This window comes from Zophobas morio, unplaced genomic scaffold (assembly GCF_036711695.1).
Source record: "Zophobas morio isolate AGI-343-1 ecotype UQ-CSIRO unplaced genomic scaffold, CSIRO_AGI_Zmor_V1 ptg000058l, whole genome shotgun sequence".
Taxonomy (NCBI): domain Eukaryota; kingdom Metazoa; phylum Arthropoda; class Insecta; order Coleoptera; family Tenebrionidae; genus Zophobas; species Zophobas morio.
The window spans coordinates 435,769-458,798 of record NW_026972163.1 but is presented as its reverse complement, the minus strand read 5'-3'; the positions used below and the strand labels follow the sequence as shown (position 1 = coordinate 458,798).

At 32.7% G+C, this 23,030-nt stretch overlaps 1 protein-coding gene across 1 annotated transcript in view; it reads right to left on the bottom strand.

The window, feature by feature from the left end:
• Positions 1 to 23,030, bottom strand: part of LOC135143289 (discoidin domain-containing receptor tyrosine kinase B) — a 247,657-nt gene that overhangs the window by 158,420 nt on the left and 66,207 nt on the right. The gene's annotated exons all lie outside the window — the stretch shown is intronic.

Sequence of the window (23,030 nt, the reverse complement as noted above, 5' to 3'; positions counted from 1 at the left end):
CGTTTTAAAATTATCGTAAGCATGGTAAATTTCTAACGAAAATATAATATATTAATCCTTCAAAAATTGATGACTTGTTATTTGTCATTTCATTCATACTTTTTGAAATTGCTTATACAAGGTAACACAAAAACATTAATGAATGCGTGAATTTATGTTATTGATTTAATCAGGAACTACAAAACCGAATGCTTTGAAATATTGCAGAAGTTTTAAAGTTATTGTAAACATGGTAAATTTTGAATCAAAATATATCTGTTTAACCCCTTTCCAAAAATTGATGACATCATATCAAAATCTTGGCGAATAAATCCTATCGAAAACGTGTAAGACTTGATGACTTGTGATTTATCACCCCATTAATATTTTTTAGAATTGCTTATACAGGCTGACTCAAAAACATTAATGAATGAGTCAATTTATTTTATTGATTAGTTTAGGAACGGCTCACTCCATTTTCCCGAAAATTTGGGAATACAGTACTGTTATTGTTAGTACTACACTGCACCTATTCAAATTGATAAACACATCCTTGCAAAAATGTTTATGACTTCATCACAAAATTTTGTAGAAGAAAAACTCATTTGAAACATAGGCGTAGCACGCTTTTTTACATATAATTTAATATTACATACATATGTTTATTAAAACTTACAGGGGTTCTCAAAAAAAAAGTATCTAGCAAATGATACATAAAAATACCTCATCATTCATCAGTTACGGGTCATAATAAATACACATTCATTTTGCCCACAAGAAGTGATCAGAGAACCTAATCAATAGTATTGACAGAAAAAAAATCTCGGATTATTTTTTCTAGTTTTTTTAAGGGGCTGAACACCTGCTTTTTCAGTCTCAAAACATTCACAACTTTTTAAGTTTACATGTACTTTTGGAGTCCAAGTAGTTTAAATTAAAGCGGAATGTAATAAGAAAATTCGACTAATCCTTGAAAATTATCAAAATTGATAATTGAATTAATAAATCTGCTAATTAAAGGAGGGGCAATATTTATGCATTAGTGGACACTAAAACATCAATTCTCATCTTTGAGATGAAGTCGGAAATAATTAGAAGAAAAAGTTTTTTTTAATTGGATAATTAAGTACAAATCTAAGGCAAAAAATAACGGCTGATTCATAAACCACTAGTATAGAAATAACTTATACAGTAGTTTTGGATTATATCTCTCATAAAATCACCAACAGGCTTTCAGATAAAAACGGTAAACTAGCTTTTCATACTCTACAAGTTATGGAACGTCGAGATATTATGAAATCAGCTGTTCACTGGATGGACCCCACTAGAATGCCTTCCTAGCTTACGCTTTGAAATATCTTTTTCTACTCATTAAGGTTGAAGTTTGTCATTTTCCCATCGCTGGCAGTGGATGAAATTTCATTTCACCCTCTAGTGGAAAAATACTCGGCCGTCTACGATTTTAACGGGTCGTCCAGCCTGAGCGTTTCGCAGCTAGCGAAACGTGTCGCGTATCGCCTGCACCGACCGCACCGTCCGCTTCGCGCGCTTCGAAAATCATGACGCCTAGGCTGGACGACCCGTTAGTGCTTGACGTTTAATACTGCTAGTTTACACAAGTGAAAACAATGAACATGAGTGAGACTGACGAAGTTTCTGAAGAAATTTTGAATGCTGCCAATGCGGCATTTTCGAATCTGATACAAGTGCAGTTATTGATACAGGAAGCAGCCAACTAAGTTTAAACAAAGATACAAGTTCAAATAATACTTACGATAAAAGTGTAAATATTATTGGTGATAATTGCACAAATTGTTCTATTACAGTTAATGTATTTCAAAAATAAAATACCTACCATAAACAAACATTTATTTCCTAATTTCTTAGAAAAAATAGTATATGCAACTCACGGATGAAGAAATTTCAACGGCTCGAGTTTCTTTTTCGCACTCGCTCGTTGCACTCGCTCGTGTGAAAAAATCACTCTCGCCGTTGAAATTCAACTTCATCCACTAGTTCCATAATGTACTATTATATTTGGTTATTGCGTTATATAATCTAAATTTTTTTTCTAATATTAGAAAAATAGTATGTTTTTCTGTTTCTGACATAGGTTTTTTACTGCATACGCACTTGATCAGGTACATGTATAACGAGCTTAATGTCTATATTGATTTGTACAAATACAAAATGGGGGTACTTCGGTCTATGCCTGTGAGCAAATAAGTTGTGAATAATTATTTAGTAAATTAAATATGACTCACTCGCTTCCCACTGGGCCGTTCGGCCTCCAGTCCGCCCCTGATTACCCCTATTACAAAGAGAAGAAAAGAAATCGATTTTATAATCAACGCAACTCCGATAAACAAACCATCATGGGCTAGCTCTCGAAATATCAGAAAACATAAGTCTGCGAGAAGGATTTCATCCATACTGATCACAGTATGGTTAGGGATACCGGAAAGGCCGTATTTATAGATGTTCCGCCAGTGTATAGAAAACAAAAATTGCCACGTCATTCCCTAAATTAAGTACAATAAATGATTTTGATTTAGTTTACAGTTTTTTAGCATTATGAAACTCAACTATAAAAACTAAACTACAAGTTAGAAATAAAAAAAAAAATGTTGCAAAATCAGGCAAAGTCCTTGCCTTAAAATAGATTAACATTATGACCAACAAAAAACTGGAGTGAAGGTATTTAGGTAGGACTTCCCTCGCATCTCAAATCAAACATTCAAATTCAATGTGTTAGAAAAAAAAATGGAGGATTGCATTTGAACTTTTGCGACCAGAGTTCAACTTCGCGAAGGCGCGGAGAAATCCATCGTCCAATACAAATACCGAACAAAAGTTTTTGTAAAGCAAATCAAACAAAATCAAGGTAGATTGATAAAGCACAATTTCAGCATAATTATTTAATTTTATAAAATGTAGTTAGGAATTAAGGAGTATATAAAAATTTGAGTATACCTCATTTAATTGTTGCTGGGGAATTTTGATTAGCGTTTTAGCATCTGCACGATATTGTTAAGAACATCAAAAATCGATCCAGTAATTTCGGAGATTATCGCTCTAAAAAAAATCGACAGACAGACGTAAACCGAAGATCCATTGTTATGCACTGTAGGGGTCATGAAACGTCAAAAACATTAAAGTAGCCATGACAATATTTCCTTAGCTTACTCGTGGGAAGCAAATAAATACAGCACTTAAATATTTATGTCATTTTCAGTTGATACAAAAAAAATAACAATTATAAAATATAAAGGATTACACTATTTTACGATAGTTCAAACATATAGTAACACAACTATTTTGAAACAGATCTTGTTGGTTATAAAATAAAGTGTTCCTAAAGTACAATCAAACAAATCCAATTTCTTAGATAATAATAATAAATTATAAAATGAAAATGATAAAAATTCATTCTGCGAATTTTATTTGTTTTCTGGTAACCCATATAAGTTAAAACACGAATAAAATATGCAAATTTTAAATCTGGACATCACAGTATGTAAAAGTGAATGTTTCTTAATAGAATTTTGTCATTACGTCATCAACTTTTAATCGGCGTTGTTGTAATTGTAATTAATCGCAACAGTACTGTGCCCCTAGAAAATGATATAAACAATTTTTAATTTAATAAATAAGTTATTTTATTCGTTAAACTTTTTTGAGACATTCTGTATAAGCAACTGTACATTTTAGCAGTGGAGACACAGTTTGATTGATGAGTTTAAATATAAAGATATAAAACAGGTTGTTATTACCAATTAATAGACGAAATTGTGTGACGGAAATAAATACAAAAATACATTCAATAAAAATAAAAAAGGATTTCTCCACATACCTTTTTGCCTTCGGTCAAAATTTTACGTTCATGACAGCTAAAAGTCCATTTTGGACAGTTTTGGGCGTTCTTTTAAAAACCGTTGCTTCTTTCAAATGATCTGATAAAGTCCAATTCAGCCACAAAATCAATCAGACCTCGAAATATACCTGGATTTTGTGGTTCCCTACTTTGGTCATGTCCAGGTAAAGCAAATTCAAACATTCCACAAAATTTTATACACATTATTAAGATTACCCAAGAATATGTATCATACGTTTTCGCGCAGAATGAAAATTAAAACCCGCGATAGTAACTCTATCCTGCCGAGCACTGTCGCAACGGGACCACAGTCCCGGTGAATCAGGCGGCTAGGACGTGAGGTTTCCATGGCAGTGGTGTAAACAAAACGTCTAAATCAGCCATGATTCGGTCTCTGTTCCCGGCTTTTATCAGCATTTCATTAGAAATAACATATCATATATCCAAGACACAACTTCAGATGTAAGTGGACGTATATTTTGAAACACTTTATACAAGTCGAGCGAGGTAAAAAATTAGTTTTGATAATTATGACACAAATTTCCGGATAATTTTTTAAATATTGAAAATTACTATTTTGCTATGTCCAGTCTGTTTGTAGACGTTGTAATTTTGGAGGGGCACGTGCCCTTGTGCCCCCTGGCACCAGCCGCCCTTGCATTTTAGATAGAATTTCTCCATTAAAATTTTGAGATAACATCGGCAACTTTTTACAGATAAATTCTAATTAGTGATTTACTATATTTAGGGTAAATGTGTACAAGAGTACGCACTTAGTGGAAAACTGTCAACAACTTTTTAATTTTTTTGGATAGACAAATTTTATGATATAGGTTCGTTATATACATGTTTAGAGATCAGATATATTTAATTGTACGTCCCAACACCACTATATTTTAAGAGTAATTTCAATTTTTGTCAAGATGTGTAAATGCGCGCTCTTAGACAGTTCATTGCACAAGAGTGCGCATTTCAACGCTTATGAGTACGCATTACATTTTATGAAAAAATATTTGTTTCTAAGGTGAAAATAAATGGGAATAAGTGACTACAGACTACACATAAAACGGGGGACCTATTTCTTCGTACTCTAGGGGTCTTGAAAAGACGAGAAAACGTAAAAATAAAGAGTCGGTCGACGGACTCGATTACAACACGCTCAGGAAGTAAAAATAAAAAAAAAATCACCATAACCACCACCACACAACTTGAGAAGCAGTACAAAGTAGTAGAGTTAAATAATGCAGTATCGTATGATATGTATCTCCAAGACTATTAGACTACGTATTGCAAGCAATGCGCACTCTTATACAATACCTCGCTGCGCACTCTTGTACATTTGTACATAACCTAATGTTTTCAAAGTTAAAAGCTTTTGATTGACAGAAAGTGTAAAACTGTTAGTGTATAACGACACCTTAAAAGTTACAACTAATGACAATTATTACTGTAAAATAAAAGAACTGGTACGTACCTTACAAAAAACTAAAACTATGAGCGGTAAAAATTACATCCACACAACGTGTGAACATAAAATCGTCAGTACGACCAAACTATAAACTATATTCAGGTCACTTTTGCACCTTTATCTCAGGTTTAGCATTAAATTCTGAATGGTATAACTTCATCTTACCCAGATGGCACTAATAAGCAGAAATCATCAGTGCGTACTCTTATACATATTCGCACTCTTGTACACATTTACCCTATAACCCTAAAATTTTATTTGGTTTTGTCAGTCTCTAAGTTAAATTATAAAATATTGTTATAGAATATTATAACAAATAATATATACACACGTAGAGAACATTTATAAAATTGTAATAAGCTTTAGTTTTCAAAATTTTGGGCTCAAGTCCTTAGTAAGCATTATAATACAAGATTTGGTTAATGTTTTGCATAAAATTACGCACTCACCTGATAGACCCTATTAGAATACTTCAGTACCCTACACTTTAATTGTAAAAAATTTAAAACATTACGATTTTCAAATAATAATATTACAGTATTTTGTAAACAGAACACCCTGTATTTTATTGCTGCATATTAAAATGAAGTATTGTAATCGAGTCCATCGAGCGACTCTGTACTTCCAATACAAAGAAATAGTTCTCCCGCCGTCCGTCTGTCTGTCTGTCTGCCCGTCTGTCTGTCCGTCCCGGACAGATAATCTTCGAAAATAATATATATATTACGAATATCATGTAGATGATGAAACGCTAGCCAAATAATGTGATGCCGTTCACTTCAAAATTATACATAGAAAATGGGTTTCAAATTATATAAAACAACATAGTGCTATACATGTAGTTTATGAGGCCGTGTTGAGTTTTTACCTATAACATCTAGATTTTTGGAAAAAAAAATAATTTAATTTTGAATCTGCAACACCGAATGCTTTGACATCTTCCAGATGTTTTAAAGTTATGATAAGCTTGATAATTTTTTTATCAAAATATATTTACTTATCCCGTCCAAAAAATTGATGACGTCAGGTTAAAATTGTCGAATAAACCCCATCAAAAAGGTCCAAAATATAATGAGTTTATAGTTGTGATTTATAACTGCATTAATATTTTTTAGATTTCCTTTTACAGAGTGTCTCAAAAAATCAATGACGGAGTCAATTTATTTTTTTGATTAAATCAAGAATTGCAAAACTGAATACTTTGAAATCTTGCAAACGTTTTGAAGTTATTGTAAGCAAAATGTATCTGTCTATCAGCCCCAAAAAATTGATTACCTCATCTCAAAATTGTGCGGAATAAATTCTACCCAAAATGTACAAAATATGATGAGTTTTTACTTGTGATTTATCATTGCATTCATATTTTTTAGATTTACTTAAACATGTGTCTCAAAAAAAATAGTGAATGAGTCGTGTTATTTTATTGATTGAATCAGAAACGGCTCACTCCATTTTCCCAGAAAATTTTGGGAATACAATACTGTTATTTCTAGTATTACACTGAACCAATCCAAGTTGATATACGTGTCCTTGCAAAAAAAAATGATGACGTCATCACAAATTTTTAATTGGTTAAATTAAAAACGAGTCATCCCATTTTCTCGAAAATGTGAGAATTCGCACGTTTTTATGTAATAATGACAAAATAAGAATTATAATATTATTATTTTGTTGGACTGTGGTTTAATGAATAATTTTAGTCCTCGGTTTTGAGAAGACAAACTCATTTAAATTAAACTAATTTCCAAGTGACATTCTTTCGATGTAAATATAAATATAAATAAACACTTGAGCGTCAGATTGCTATTACCTAGTGCTGAACGACATTTTATCCCGTTAGTTAAGTGCTTTAAACATATTTTACATTGTCTGCACGGCGCAGGGGTTGCGGGGACGTTATTTAATCCCCCGGTTTTTACTTTACAGAGGTCATCACAAAACGAAAATTGTAAAATCAAATTTTACATTTTTTTTAAAGAGGTGGATTTGTCCGATTATACTTCTTGTGAACTTCCGCATTTAAAAGAATCGAAGAAAATTTGAAAAAATTATCAGTCATATGGAAACTTAAAAAATAAAATATATGTATTATAAGTCTAAAAAGAAACAATTTAAGCTTTCGTTAAAAAAAAATAAACTATATGTTGATCCTCAAAAGCAACACTCTGCACAGTTGAAAATAATTCTAGACTATGCAGTCCAAAACGACGTATGATTTTGGTTATTGATTTTTCTATCTCTAATAATTAATAAGACATCGACGAGTGGGCGCTGGTTTACTCACCCCGTATATTGAGAACACCGTTAAAATACCCTACAATATGGTCGTCTGACTTTAACGTTTGAAATATTAATTATTTTAACAATGAACTTATAACAACTGACAAATTAAATGGCACCAACCACTCGTTATTACATATAATTAATTTAAAAGAATTGTAAAGGCGGTAATCGGAAACAAAGTATACAACACACATAATTTTGTCTACTCGGCAAAATCAATTACTCGGCCGAATGCCTCATGTAATAAACTTTTCGTTGGTGGATAAAATCAGTCTTCATTCACTTACACAACTAAAAATATTTAACATGAAAAAGTTTATTCACTAAACTTTTTTCTAGAAAACAGCATACTGCGAATGTGATTAAAACCTAGGTTCCAACAGTTTTCATTGTAAAACTGTGTCAATTGACTGGATAAAAATTTCATGTTATTACATTCACGCAATAATCATTTTCTAAGAGCAAACGCGAGATCACGTAGCGTTATTTAAAAATTATAACCGAAGGTTGAATTAAATGTTGTTCTTAAATACGGTTTTTATTACCCCACTGTTGCATAATTTATTTCTTTTAAAGAGCTTTGAAAATGATTGGATCCTTTCTAACTTTAACATATTTTGGGTTAAATTTAATGTCGATCCTGAAGACATTCTGTGTTTCTTCAGAAAAAAGGCTGTTTCATATCATAGTAGTACTAGACATTACTAACAAAAATAAATATATGTATTAATATTCCAAGCACAGCATACATGCCTCATAATAACAACTATGTACATACTTATATTAAAATATCAAAATGCATTAGGTATCAGGCAGAGACTGCAGTTTAGAAATACGTATCATTGAACTCACATACCAATACAAATCAAATAACTTGTTTAAAAAGCACTTCCGAAAATGCAAACTTTGTACAAAAATGTGAAAGTTCCGAATTACTTTTTTATGACTGTCGACTGTGCGCTAACCGATAAAACTGCTTTAATAAACTGTTTCCCCAACAAATACCTAACCAATAAACTTTGTCATCGTGTCTTTCAACGTCATCGCGTTATTTTCGTGTTAGTGTGACTAAATGGAAGGAAATCGGGACGATAAAACATCAATGGAATGTATTAATTATTTATCCTCTATTAATCTTCGACCTAATTTTAGAGCAGAATTATCACTGTGTTAACGAATGAATGACTTCATTCGGTGCTGGGTAATGTAGAGAAACAATACAACTAGCGAAACAGGAACAGTAGAATATTCTGCAAGCTACACTACAACTTGTAAAAGTGTAATGTTGAATACGTTATAAAAGGTAATAAAGTGCATCGTAAATTTATAATGCGCTGACTTTGAACTTACACAGTTTCTTCAATTTTTAAGGTATTTTATATTCTTTGTGCGACATTAAAATTGCTTGGCAATTTTAAAATGGTTTTCTTAAACGTTTTCTTAAAAAATATGTATCAAGAGACTTAAAAAAATAGAAGAAAATACATATTTTTTTCTTGTCAATGTTCTCCAACTGTATAAAAAATTCTCAAAATAATTTCGTATTAACTTTAAAAACAAAAAATTTGCTACAAAAAACGTTGTGTAAAGAATGGACTCAGCTAATATGTTGTGGAATCTTCTGTCATCTTAAAAAAAATTGGTCCAAGGTTCTTACTTCGACAGAACTTCCTTCGCTCTTGAATTATACATATATATATAGATGGAATATATTCAAAGCAAATAACCAACGGGAAAGAGTGTATTATTATCAATGTATATGCTTAATTTCGATTATTTATATGTAGAAATTTGTTTGATTTGAATGACTTTGTCTTCTCAAAACAGAGGACTAAAATTATTAATTAAACCACAATCGAACAAAATGTTCTGAATATTTTAATTCTTATTTTATCATTATTATATAAAGACGTGCGTATTCTCACATTTTCGAGAAAATAGGGTGACTCGTTCTTAATTTGACCAGTAAAAGATTTGTGATGACGTCATCAACATGGATAACACTAGTCACAGTACAAAAGAACAATGGTCACAGCGCATTATCAATGCAAGAAAAAAAGTAAAGGGTCAAGTTCGGTATCGAACTCACGACCGCAGGTCGCCGTTCTCCCCGGTATAGCCACTGTGCCACGAAGAGTTATATCCCGTGTTGGTAATATAACGTTATTCTACCTTGCAAATGTTTTGGGCAAATTGTGAACGTTTAGCGAAACAACTGAAAGTGGATTCGTACACTACAAGTGTAGGAGTATATTTTTATATATCATTCAAATGATTTTAAAATACAATTCATTCAAATGACATAAAATTGTTGGTGGGGATGATTAGCGAAATTTTGGTTCGCGTTTAACCATCTACGTGATATTTCTAATATATTTACATACAAAATTTGACGACAATCGGTCCTGCAGTTTCGGCGATTACGCGTCTAATATAAATGGATACAGACACCAGCCAGAGAGACAGACAGGAGACTAAAAAATAACATCCTAGTTAAAAGCAACTTTGCAATATTTACAGATGATTACAGGAGAAAGTGCAAATATGTAATGTAAAAAATATTTACGAAGATAAATAACACAATATAAGTACATATTGTACATGTAAGATAACCTTATGAACCTATGAATATGATTTTCATCTCTTTTACCCTCGTAGATTCGTTACTATTTGCGCAATAAATATTAGCTAAGTACTTAAATAGTATTTAACTCACAAATGGTTAAAGCTGGAGAAGTTATTATTACCACAAAAACCTCTCAAACATTGTACAATATGATAATAAAAATTTAAATATATTAGTTCAACTTTTTAAATCTGATGGTCTTCAGTCCTTCATAATAGTTTTACAACTATCATCCGTGCAACACAGAAATTTTAAACCAATCCCACAGCCACAATTGAACAAATTAAAGACGAAATTAAAGACGAAATAATTATGCGTGCTGCTGCTGTGTTATCCTCTGGGGACATAATTTTATTCAACAGTTCTAAATTTCTGAATCTCATTAACCAAGATGCTATTAACGATAAAACTTCGCAGTGTGTGTGTTAACTGCAAACAACGTGTTCTATATGTGTGTTCTACAATTTTCTGTGATAATGAAACAAATGTTTAAATATTCATAGCATATGCAGCAGATTGGTAGCAACATACAGTGTTGATTACATCTAAATATAAGAACAATTCAGCATACACAACTACGTTAAGCGAAACGTGCTTAAAGGAGTGTCCCCTGATAGACGCACCCAACGTTTGCTGAAGCTTTTTAATTTGTCCAACACCACAAATCTCCATTATTACGTATGTAAATGAAGTTGCCGTAAACGCTCCCTTGGGCCGAAGTTAAATAACGTCCCAAAAATAATTTTTATGATTACCTATGAATATAAATAGCCCAGACAGTATATTTTTGTCACGTTGCATTTTGGTGAAATAAACGAATGTAAAAAATTATATCTTTATAACGATCAGCTTTTTAAAATATTTTTAAGAAGAGTCAGAAAGTCAAACAAAATTTAACATTCTAAAAGTACCAATCTAAATGTTTTGTGGTAAAATGTTGACTTGCTTTACAAATTTATGGCGCATTTATTTACGGTGTCGTAAGGTAAATTTTTCTGAAAACACTATTTATATTTGGTAACAGCTGCGGAAATCCATAAGTACGTACCTAAACCGTATTGAAAGAATTTGTTAGTATCGTAAAAATTAATAACCTTGTTCTAAGGAAGTTTTCGTTTGTTGGTTATGAGCTTTATCACACGAGAGTGTTAACCGTAATTTGACAATTAATGATGGTTAAATGTAAAAAACGCCAATAATTACGTCACAAAAAAATTCACGAATGAAAAAATTAGTAATATTTTTTTTCATACCCCCTAGATATAGGTAAACAACATAAAATTAAATTATTGCGACTTATATTAAATATACATAGGAAGTTCGTCACAGTGGAAGGATCCGCTTCCCGCTCAAGACCTTCTCCTATTGGAAGAGTAACAAATAAAATTCATTTCAATGCGGTACATGACCTACCTAACTGTCTCTGTAACGTGACATTTATTGATTTTTTATGAAGGAACTGGAAGTCGTAATCACCTTTGATCAAACTTTACTTATGAATTTGTACATGTCCACAAACAATAGGGGAGACCGGGGCTAGTTGGCTACAGGGGTAAGTTGACTCGGTGGCAATAATTAAAAAACATCGTAACAGAATTCTTTTAAAATTGCACTGTGTCATGCTGACATCTGCTTCCAACTGTACAAAACTCTATAGCATCGTAGAGTCGGTAAGTTAGAAAACACAGCAACTTCTTTGTGTTTGTAGTCAGTAAGTAAATTTCGTCTTCCTTAGAAAAGTTGCTAAATTTTAAGATCTAACGGTATTTGTTTAAATAATTTTAATCAGGTAAGTAGTTCAAAGTGTTCTCAATGTGATACATTGATACAGTATGCAATAATTTTTCAATTGTTGCTGTAAATTAGTCTTCAATGTAGTAAATACTCCAGGGGTTAGTTGGCTAAGTCATTAAGGGGCTAGTTGACTCATTGAGCCAAGTTACCCCAGGAGGTTTAAAACATAGTCAGGTTTAAAAAACCTTGTTGAAGTGAACATCTTTGATTGGCAGACATGCGTAACTACAAAAGAAAGACACAACGAGCAAATGTTCCACCGGATATTGTAGCACAAGCCGTAAAAATAATCAAAAATGAGAAACGATCAATTAGAAGTGTAGCAAAAGACTTTGATATTCCTCCTAGAACATTAACAAGGTACTGCAAACAAGCCACACTAGGTCACGTTCTTCAGCCTGGTTATAAAAAAGTTAGACAGGTAAGAAATTTTTTAAACACCTAGGTAGGCATATACATACATACATACCTACCCACTCTTCTGCTTCTACAGGTGTTCAGTTTAGAACAAGAAAATAACTTGAAAAAATACTTGCAAAAAGCGTCGGATATTTATTATGGACTCACTCCAAAAGAAGTTCGACAGTTTGCCTTCCAATATGCAACTGCGTTAAAAATAAAAATACCTGAATCTTGGAAAACAAATAAATTAGCAGGAGAAGACTGGCTCTCCGGGTATTTGAAAAGAAATGTGGAGCTTAGCATAAGAAAACCAGAGGCTACCAGCTTGGCAAGAGCTTCAAATTTTAATAGAACAAATGTTAACCGATTTTTCGAAAATTTAAAGACAGTGCTAGATCGTCTTAAGCTTGAGTCCGGGGATATATGGAACATGGACGAGACGGGAATAACGACTGTGCAAAAACCGGACAGAGTGATTGGCCGGCGTGGGTATAAACAAATTGGAAAGATTGTCTCGGCTGAACGAGGAACGTTAGTGACATTGGCTTTAGCAGTTTCCGCTACGGGAAATTCTATTCCACCTTTTTTTATTTTCCCTCGAGTACACTTTAGAGATCACTTTTTAAGAAATGCACCACCAAGCAGTGCAGGAAGTGCAAATCCGTCAGGCTGGATGAACGCCGAACATTTTTTTGCTTTTGTTAAACATTTTGTTAAACATTCAAAAACATCTAGGGAAAGGCCTTCCCTGCTTATACTGGATAACCACGACTCACATCTGTCCATAGATGCTTTAAATTATTGCAAAGAAAATGGAGTCACGGTTTTATCCTTTCCACCTCACTGTAGCCATAAACTACAACCATTAGACAGAAGTGTTTATGGGCCGTTAAAGAAATATGTGAATTCTTCTTGCGATGCATGGATGACCAATCACCCTGGCCATACGATGACTATTTATGACATTCCTGAAATTGTAAACTCTTGTTTGCCTCTTGCTGCTTCTCCTGCTAACATGCCGGATTTGCAGTAACAGGAATTTTTCCATATAATGCGCATGTGTTTCAAGATGAAGAGTATATGCCTGGATATGTCACAGACAGACCGAACCCAGAAAATGTTCAAGATGTTCCAGCTAACGTGACCATTGAAGAAGATCCAGCTGAAATAAACTTTAGCGAGCCACAACCTGGTCCCTCATCTCGCAGATCTCCATCGAATACCCCCCCACCTCCTACACCAGAAAATATACGACCGCTACCAAAAGCAGCACCAGAAAAGCTAAAAAGTACTAGCAGAAAAAGACGAGTAACAGCCATATTAACAGATACGCCAATTAAAGACACATTAGAAGAAGAGCAGAAAAACAAAAGGAAAAAAAAAACAATAGTGGAGCCAAAGAAAAAGGAATAAAGAGAAATGTCTTTCAAAAAAAAAAAAAAAATGAAAAGCGTTAACACTAAGAAGCATATAGTTGCTGACGAGGAAACTGATTCCGATGAAAAAGATACTTTCTGTCTTGTATGTTTAGATAGGTTTTCTAACAGCGCTTCAAAAGAGAAATGGATCCAGTGTACTGAATGCCATATGTGGGTTCATGAAAAGTGCACCGATGGTGATAATCATTATGTGTGCCATAATTGCACATCTGACGAAGATTGACATTTTCAGTCAGTAAATTAGAAAAAATTTTGTGTTTTGCTGTTTTTGTTTTTTTTACCAAAGAATAAACCTTGGTTTTTGTTTTATCTATTAATAAATTTTCTGTGACTTAATTATCTATCAATTTAGTCATATGCCAACATGCCTCTTAACATGCGCCTACTTGCCCCGACAATGGGGTAATTTGGCGCAATTGCAAGGCGTTTAAAAAAAAATCAAAACAAATTTTTACATAAATGTAGACGTGGTTTAGCAGTGTCTAAATGTTGCTGGATCTTCCACCTTTCTTCTAACACTGATAAACCTTCCATAAACGGTTTCAAAACGGAAATAAAAGATCTAAAGTAAAAAGTGCGCCAACTAGCCCCGGTCTCCCCTACTCTGTTTCCTGCTGCAGTAATAGCACCTTTAGACCGATTTACAGAAGCGCCTAATCACGTCATCAATTTAATCACGTTGATCAATCACGTGACCAATTGAATGCTTAGATTCAGGTGATAATCACATATTAAAGTTTATTTTGAATTAAACATTTAATTCACCTACCACAAATCGGCCCTTAGACGTCTAATAGTTTTACTACCCTTCGAATACGATAAAATTTCACTTTTAACTCGTCTATAATATATGTACTACTTTTTCTACGAACTAAAAATTGGAATAAAAATTTAAATTGAATTTCATGTTTTAGTGACATTTTGACAAAGTGTTAGAACGTGTTATGCATGGAGAGGAAAGTAATTACGTTTAATTTATTAGTTACAGAAAATTTGTAAAAATTATAGAAAAAAACCTGTAAGTTTTGGTTTACTGATACGTGCAGTTCGATTGAGAAAGTGTCTAAAGAGATTGAAGAAGCAATTTAACGGTCTAGTAAATCTAAAGAGTAATACAACTTGGTGGTTGCTTGTTGGGCTGGTGTAAATAATGTTCAAGATCTACATATTTAAATAATGAGCAAGCAAAACAAGGAAGGAAGTGAAGCTCCGGACGAAAAGTATCTGAAGACCAGAGTAATCTCTTTTTATATTGAAGATTCATATTTGGCATTAAATTAAATTTTGTAGGTCACTACGAATATGGGCTTATTTGGGGCACGTCGAAGAGATGATCTTTATCCAGTGACGATGGTAACATACAAGAGTTAGAAAAAAAGTGAAGGTCAGCATACCGAACAGCAAAACCAAAATTTTGAGAATTGTTAAGTGTTACTTAACGCTCCTCGACCATCTCACGTTCATCAGTTTTTATCAAATACATGACAAATATATGCAGTCGCTTTTCAGTCGGCCTCAACAACTTTAGAAAAATGACTGCAGCCATTGCGACTTTCCGGAAGTTGCCAGACCTTAACTTATACACCGGACATTGTTTTCGAAGGACGTTTGCGACTTTACTGATTCCGGGGCAAATTTAACCACAGTTAAGCACCATGAAGAACATAGTTCCTTAACGGCAGCTGGAAACCAAGCAGTTCCGTTTCAGCAGTTGATAATAATAACTGCCTTCTTCTTCTTCTAAAAATGTTGAAAAATTCCTATCGGAAGTAAATAATAATTAGCCCTTCTGATTAATTGTGCCAATGTATCTAAATAAAGTTTAGTTAATTTTACAGCTTTTTATTATTGTCAAAAGTAACTAGGTTTGATAGCTTTTTATTTCTAGAATTAAAAACTAGTTACTTTTTAACTGCAGAAGAATCATATGTAATTTTTAAATGCCCAGACTACCATTAAAATAACAACTTTTAACATGGGTCGTAGACAAAAACCATAAACAATGCATTTTGTATGAGAAAATTCACGGTGGTATTGTTTCATCAAAAACCAACCCATTTGATTTTTATTTTTTTAAATTTTATTGCAAATAGCATTGTTGTTGAATTTTTCATATTTTTGGGATTACATTTTTTTGCTATTTATCACGTCATATTTTAAAATCTATTTGAGGTTTTGCCGTGTTTTTTTACAAGTAGTATACACAAATAATACTAATCCTAACAATAAAACTGTGATTGCATTCACGGCTTTAAATTACTGAAAAAAAAATCCTGATCATCGATCCTTAACTTATGGAAATTGTTGAAAATCATTTTGATGATGAAATTGGTTTTCAGTAAAACGGCGGTCTCCGCATTTAGCTGGATCATTTCGAGAATTCCTAAATAACCGACATAACGGCAGATGGATAGGCCATCGTGGTCCTACTGAATGGCCTGCTCGTTGGCCGGATTTAACACATACCCCACATTTTGCAGGATTTGCGTCAAAGAATACTAGATGTTTGTGCTAATAGTAATGTAGACGCGTTAACTCTTAAACTTTACAGGTTAAACCTAGCTAACATGTGTAGACTGAAATAAGAATAAGAAGGAACACTCGATCTACTACTACCTATGCCATTTAAATTTTTTACCTAGATGTCATAGTTTTGACATTTCAAGGTCAGAGCGTGTCATTATGACGACAGTTAGTATCATTTGATTATGAACAACCGTTTGAAGGCTAGATCTTCAACTATATCACACAAACTTCCAACACATCCCTTACCCGTATGTATGTTATACGTTTTTTAATTTTCTACCACGTACATTCCATTTGCGTAATTTTTAACTTTTTAAATGCCGTTTCCTGAGATTTTTATATTACATCTTCTGACACTTTCAAAGTTGGGACAGACGAAATACTGTCTTGAGCATTTGATTTTAAAACTTAGTAGCACTTAAAGCTATAGTAAACTTACATTTTTTTTTCTGGTCTTGAAATAGCCTGAAGTACAAATATTTATTCTTTTTCCTTTATGAAGACACCACAAGGAAAAAAAACTGACATCAACCAAAACAAATAAAGTAATAAAGCAGACTCTAATTAGTTTAATATTTATTTTATTTCATTTGAATGAAAAATCAAATATTCTCAAATATAAACAAAACTTTATGAGCCAAACGTTTGCTTCCATATACAATTAAGGAATTCGCCCTACATGAAACGTTCAGAGCTTTGCAATTTATTACGGTAAGAATTACGATTAATTTTCAGACATTCATCAGTGACAGTTTCGGAGTACCTGAATTCTCATTCTCTTATAGAATAAAAATGAATGGAATCTAGGTTACACTCGTAATATTCGGCGTAAAATATACCCCGGAATCCCTGCGCGTCGGTTTATTGTCTTTCATCTTCTCGGACCAGCAGTTTTGGCCTGTGTCAGATAGCCAGAGTTAAACCCCCCACTGCGAACGTTCATCACTAGGCGTCACTGCCCCACCTCACAAGCAACAGTTGTTCATTTCATGATGGATGTTATAAACTGAATCTGATGCTTCTCTTGGCTTGTCACCAAATCACGTTCTTTGATCGATTACATCATTTTCGCTTGTCGGCATCTCGTAGACATCTGTAGAAATAACTGCTATACAAAATATGAGTTCCAGAATGATTATTCCGTGTCTTTAAGTGAGATTGAAACAATGAAATTTACTAAAAACAAAAAGAAATACAAGAATTAATAATTCGCAAATACTTTCAGCGGTTTTAGAGCATAAATCCCAAATTTTCAATACTTTTGGAATGAAGTTTAGTCAATTAGCAAAGAAGTATCTAATTTTCTTGAAATAGGTTGGCAATGGAAAAGTTATTTTCAAATATGTGTTATAACATCTTACTTAGAGATAAAAAAGGGTACGGGATTTGTTGTGGTATAAACGAGATTAAAATTTTCGTATACAGAGTGTTTGTAAAAAAAAATTAATTATTATAATTTTCTAATATCGATATTTCAACTTTTTGAAATAAAACATCGTACATTTTATTATTGCACTGCACCTTATTCTATTTTTTGTTCTCTTTCTTTTTTGGTGAGTATTTTCTATATTTAAAATTGATAGTTACTGCAATTTTCTCCTTTTTTAAGAGATCCGTCGACGTATTAGAAGAATAAGAACAAAAAATAGAGTAAAACACAGTAATAAAATACAGGGTTTGAATGAACTGAAATATCAATATCTGAAAATTGTAAAGTTTTAAATGCTTTGTAAACACTCTGTATATTGAAATTTTATTTCGTTAATATCACAACAAAGTGCGTATCTGTATTTATTTATCCTCACACCAAATATTATAAGACAAACGTTAAAAATAAACCCATTGCGATTTTTTGTGAACCCTTCCGCTGCCAAAAAATTTCAAGAAAATTGGAATAACGTGGCAACGTCGCATCGAAATTTCAAAAGTAAATTGTGGCTTTAAGACTAAGAAGAGGTCAATGAAAATGTGTAAAAATATATAGTGTGCTTCATTAAAAAAAAACTAAGTTGTGTATTACATCTTAGCAACAGAACACTCTGTATTGCTAAAAATAATTTTAGGCTGTACATAGTCCCCAAAAAACTGTTCGGTCTTTGACTTTGTTTCTATCTCTAATAATAATTAATGAGATATCGAGCACCGCCTTGTATACGGAAAATAGAAGAAGATTTTCTTGTATTGGTGATATTTTCTAATATAATAACGAGTGGTATGATTATTGCCGAAAATATTTTCGAGTGAATTCGAGTCAGCTACGATTTCACGAGAAAATATTATCTACAATTTTAATCATTATCAATATAATAATTGGAAAAATCAGAAACATATTTTTTATTTTTATTAAAACATTAAATGTACAGTTTTTATATACGATTGTAGGTTGATTCTGAAATGAAATTGGCGCTAAAATTGATACATATGTTACTCAAAGAGTTGATAATTTGTTGGTGTTCAGATTGCATATTCAAGAATGATTCAATAAAATTGGAATTAGTGTGTCCTGTCATATTCATTACCTATTGATCCGGAATATTAGCATTTGCTAGATGGGTAATCGACGTATATCTATCTGTTACTGTGATTTGAGAACTTTTTATTTACAATATTAAGTCGATTTTCTTGGCACTTTTTTTACTCCAGGAAAACAATTTGTTAATTCCACTTAGACAGTTCTTATACCAATCGGAGTTTTACCAATAACGGATTCTCGGTCAGAAAGAATCGATTTGTAGTTGAATTCTGGGGACGGAGTTCCGAGTTTTTGAAATACAAGCGAACTGGACAATTGTCCTTATTTACATTTTTATTTAACCACTTGCTTCACGCACAGCGTTTGCTAGCTCATTGGTTCGTCTTCGAGAAAATAGGATTATATTCTACACGCCCCGTAAAATGACCACAATTATCTTTTTCAGCTTTGAAATGGTAGGTCATTGCGTATACTGCTTCATTCCCTCTCCAAGCAAGTTCCTTTGATGCTAAAATGTAAAACTTTTTTTGTGAGCTTTCAGGGGTATATTCAACCGAAAGCCTCATCATCTTGCTATGTTCTTCTAAAGTAAAGGTTGCAGTACTAATTTTACGTTTCTCGGATCTTTTTTGAAGTTCTTTCCATTTCGTATGTCCTGCTTTCCTAGCTTATAAGAATTCCGTGTCTTCAAAGAAGTTCAACTTTATGTTAAGTTTCTTCAAAAATGTTTCTTTTAGCTCTTTCATTCCACAATGTTTTTATTATGCACTCTTTATAATGTGTTCCATCTCTCCGCCTCACGTTTAGTACATAGTCTAAAAAAATCATTGCTGATTCGGGAATTGTCATAGTGACATCAATTTTACAATTTTTTGCTCCACAGAATTCCGAAAACTGCCGCCAATGACTTTGTTTGTTTACCACAGTATCCTTGGGTACACTACTTTCAATAATGTTACCATTTTCCCTTTCATTTACCGTTCCCTAACGTTTAGAATTCATAAATTCTGTTCGAATTTCAAATTGAAAAAAACTGGACCCTAAATCTGACATTTCTCGAATGTTTTGTAACAGCAGACTCCATGTGAGCACAATAAAATACTACCGCTGTGACAAATTGTATCTAAGTAAATTAACATCTTCTATTGGATGAAATCGCATCATGTGATACATGAATTATGTTCTCATAACATTAATGTGAGAATGATAGTTATAATAATGGTCAGTAGTGTACTGAATGTACTGTTTTACTATTCAAAAAATCTAACTTCCACTTATTTCTTAATCTTTACTTTCTGGACTATGCAAACCTATATAACACATCAAAAATCAGTATCAAACTTAGATACATAGCACTTAATAAATCAGAAAAGCTATCGTCGCTTACAAATCATTATTTTTAGTAAAAAGGCTGTTTGGAAAATTATCTTGAAAACGGTATATTGGAAGACATTTATTCCATCACAATTACGGATGTCGATCTTTCTTTAAAAAGGCAAGCACATTATGTTATTCGAAATACCTTACAGCAACTGAGGGTGGCGGCACAAAAGTTCAATATGATTTCTCAAAGAAGACTTATTTTGTAAATAAAGTTTATGAACTAAATGGTGTTCTAGTCTTTCGTAGAACCAGATGTGTTGAAAGTAACAAAAAACTATAAATAACAGACTTATTTTTCTGCTTTTTCAGAGTGCAAACCGTGCAGCAAGCAAGGCGTACGCTACACCCCACCTTACTCAATCCACCCCAGAATTAACGGCTTTTAGAGGTTTGCAAAAAATCCACTTGTAGCTTCATCGTGTCTTTTAAATGTAAAAATAATAGGTGAACGTCCAGATTTGCTTATTAGAATACAACTTTTGTTCATAGTGACTTCTTTAACGTTGCTTAAAGGTACATATGCCATGTTATTTTTCTCAAATCAAAACAGCAATTGATTAAGAAAGAAAGAGAATAATTAATTTATTAGCAAAACACGACAAAGAAAAACAACTGCCTTGAGTAAATCAAAATTTCTATCTAAATACAATCTAATAATGGTTATTTATTATACAAGTGAGTTAAGTAGCATATAATCCACGAGCGACGAAGGAGCGAGTGGACTAATTTTCCTGAGTGTGTTAGAGCCCTAACTCGCGAGTTTAATATAATATTTTATCCAACACATGAATTAATCGCTAAAATACTGATAAATTATTTGACATTTTGTGTCAAAGTTGACAAAAATGTACTGCAGTTGACGTGGGTAGTGGAATGGTCTCTAACGGGCCAATTTCAAGTTGGTTTGCAATTAATTGCAAGCTGCATCGCTATGGTAACCTCGCAAAAATATAATGGTTTGTATTAAGAGTTCTACGAGATCACCATAGCAACGGCGTTTGCAATTAATTGCAAACAAACTTGAAATTGGCCCTTAAGTGTGTTTGTTTGTTGCTAATGTAAACGAAAAATTTAGAAATCTGGTGAAATTGTGGAAATTTGTGCTTTGTTTCGTGAATAATTATGGAAAAAATTCGGGAAGAAGCCGCTATAGCATCTTCAAAGATTATTCCCCAGAAATCTAAAACCGTCTACAACAAGGAATTTAAGGAATTTGTTGCATGGTGCGAAAACAAAAATGTGGACGTAAACGCGCTGGAAGAGAACATCCTGTTGGCGTATTTCCTGAATGTTTCAAAAAGAGTTGCTTCTTCTTTAGCGTGGACCAAATATTCAATGTTAATTTGTTGTTAAACTTTCTTTTCAATAAATGAATACGTAGTTTATCTTATGCTTCGACATTACAGTGAGTTAGGATTATAACTTACTCATAGGTTAAAGTAATAATTCACAGAGTGAATTATAAACCACTTTACTTAATAGAAATCACCATAGTGACAGGCCAAAAACTACTACGAGTGATGAAAAAATTAAGAAAGAGTTAGGGCTCTAACACACTCGAGAAATTTAGTCCACTCGCTCCTTCGTCGCTCGTGACTAAACTTATCTGTCGTGGGTTATATGCTATCTAACTCACTTGTATAATAAATAACTATTATTAGATTGTATTTAGAGAGAAATGTCCTTTTAGACACAACAGAAAATCCCGAAACGTCAGTGCAACAATTAACTCTGAATCACAATGTTAGTAGAAAATCAAGCAATAAACTTTCAAACAAAATCCATTTGGTACAAGAGCTAAACGAAGTTGATTTTGATCGTAGAGTTGAATTTACCGAAATTATTATGAACAGAATACAGCAAGACGGAAATTTTATCAACATCTGGAAAACAAATGAAGCAAAAAAAAAATTTTTTTGACAAATAATAATTAGAGCACAATTTCTTGTACTTCTTGCTATAAAGGTATCGGATGATATGAAACGATTGTTTTACTATTTCTTCATCAATAGTCAAGAGTTTTTTTAATGCATCGTTTTTGTAGTAACAGCATAAATTATGACCGTATTTCTCTAAAGTAATTTTTTATTAGATGACAATTAATGTATCTATAAACAGGAGTCAACCAACATCGTCTTTAAGTTGGCGCTATTCGTTTAGCTACCTTTCTTATTCTAAGGTGCTGTGCGTAGCAGACTCCGAGAAACACAGCTTAAATATGGGGCTGATCCACATCCATGCTTTAAACATTTGTTGGTGAATCTTAACAACATTCAACTATAAACTTTTGAGAAACTTTGATATCTGCATTAGAACGTTTGACTTGTCAACCATTATTTTTAAAATCATGTTGTATTAGTGTTCCAACAACTTTGAGTTGTATAATATTATCGTTCTACGCGACGCGTTTATCCTCTTAGCGAATATCCTTTTGATGTTATAACGAAGCAGACTTTTGGTTCCGGTACAAAACGCCGGTTGTATTATTTATTCTATTTGTTTGTATTGTTACTCAGTTACAATTTTTAAAGTAGCACCTTTGTGCTTTTTAGAATTGGTAACAATTTAACTTTTGCAAAAAGGATACGAAAAATAAATAAAATCCGAATACAAACACAGTTTTTCACTTAGAGTTTATCTAACCGCAAAAACCCAGATGTTACTGAAATCACTTATTCACTTGTGCGCTTGACACGGCAACGAAAACATCAAACGCGACACAAACTACAGAACATTTGGTATCAAGTTTCCTGCTTTTAGAATGTTTTCGTTGTTATGAACAG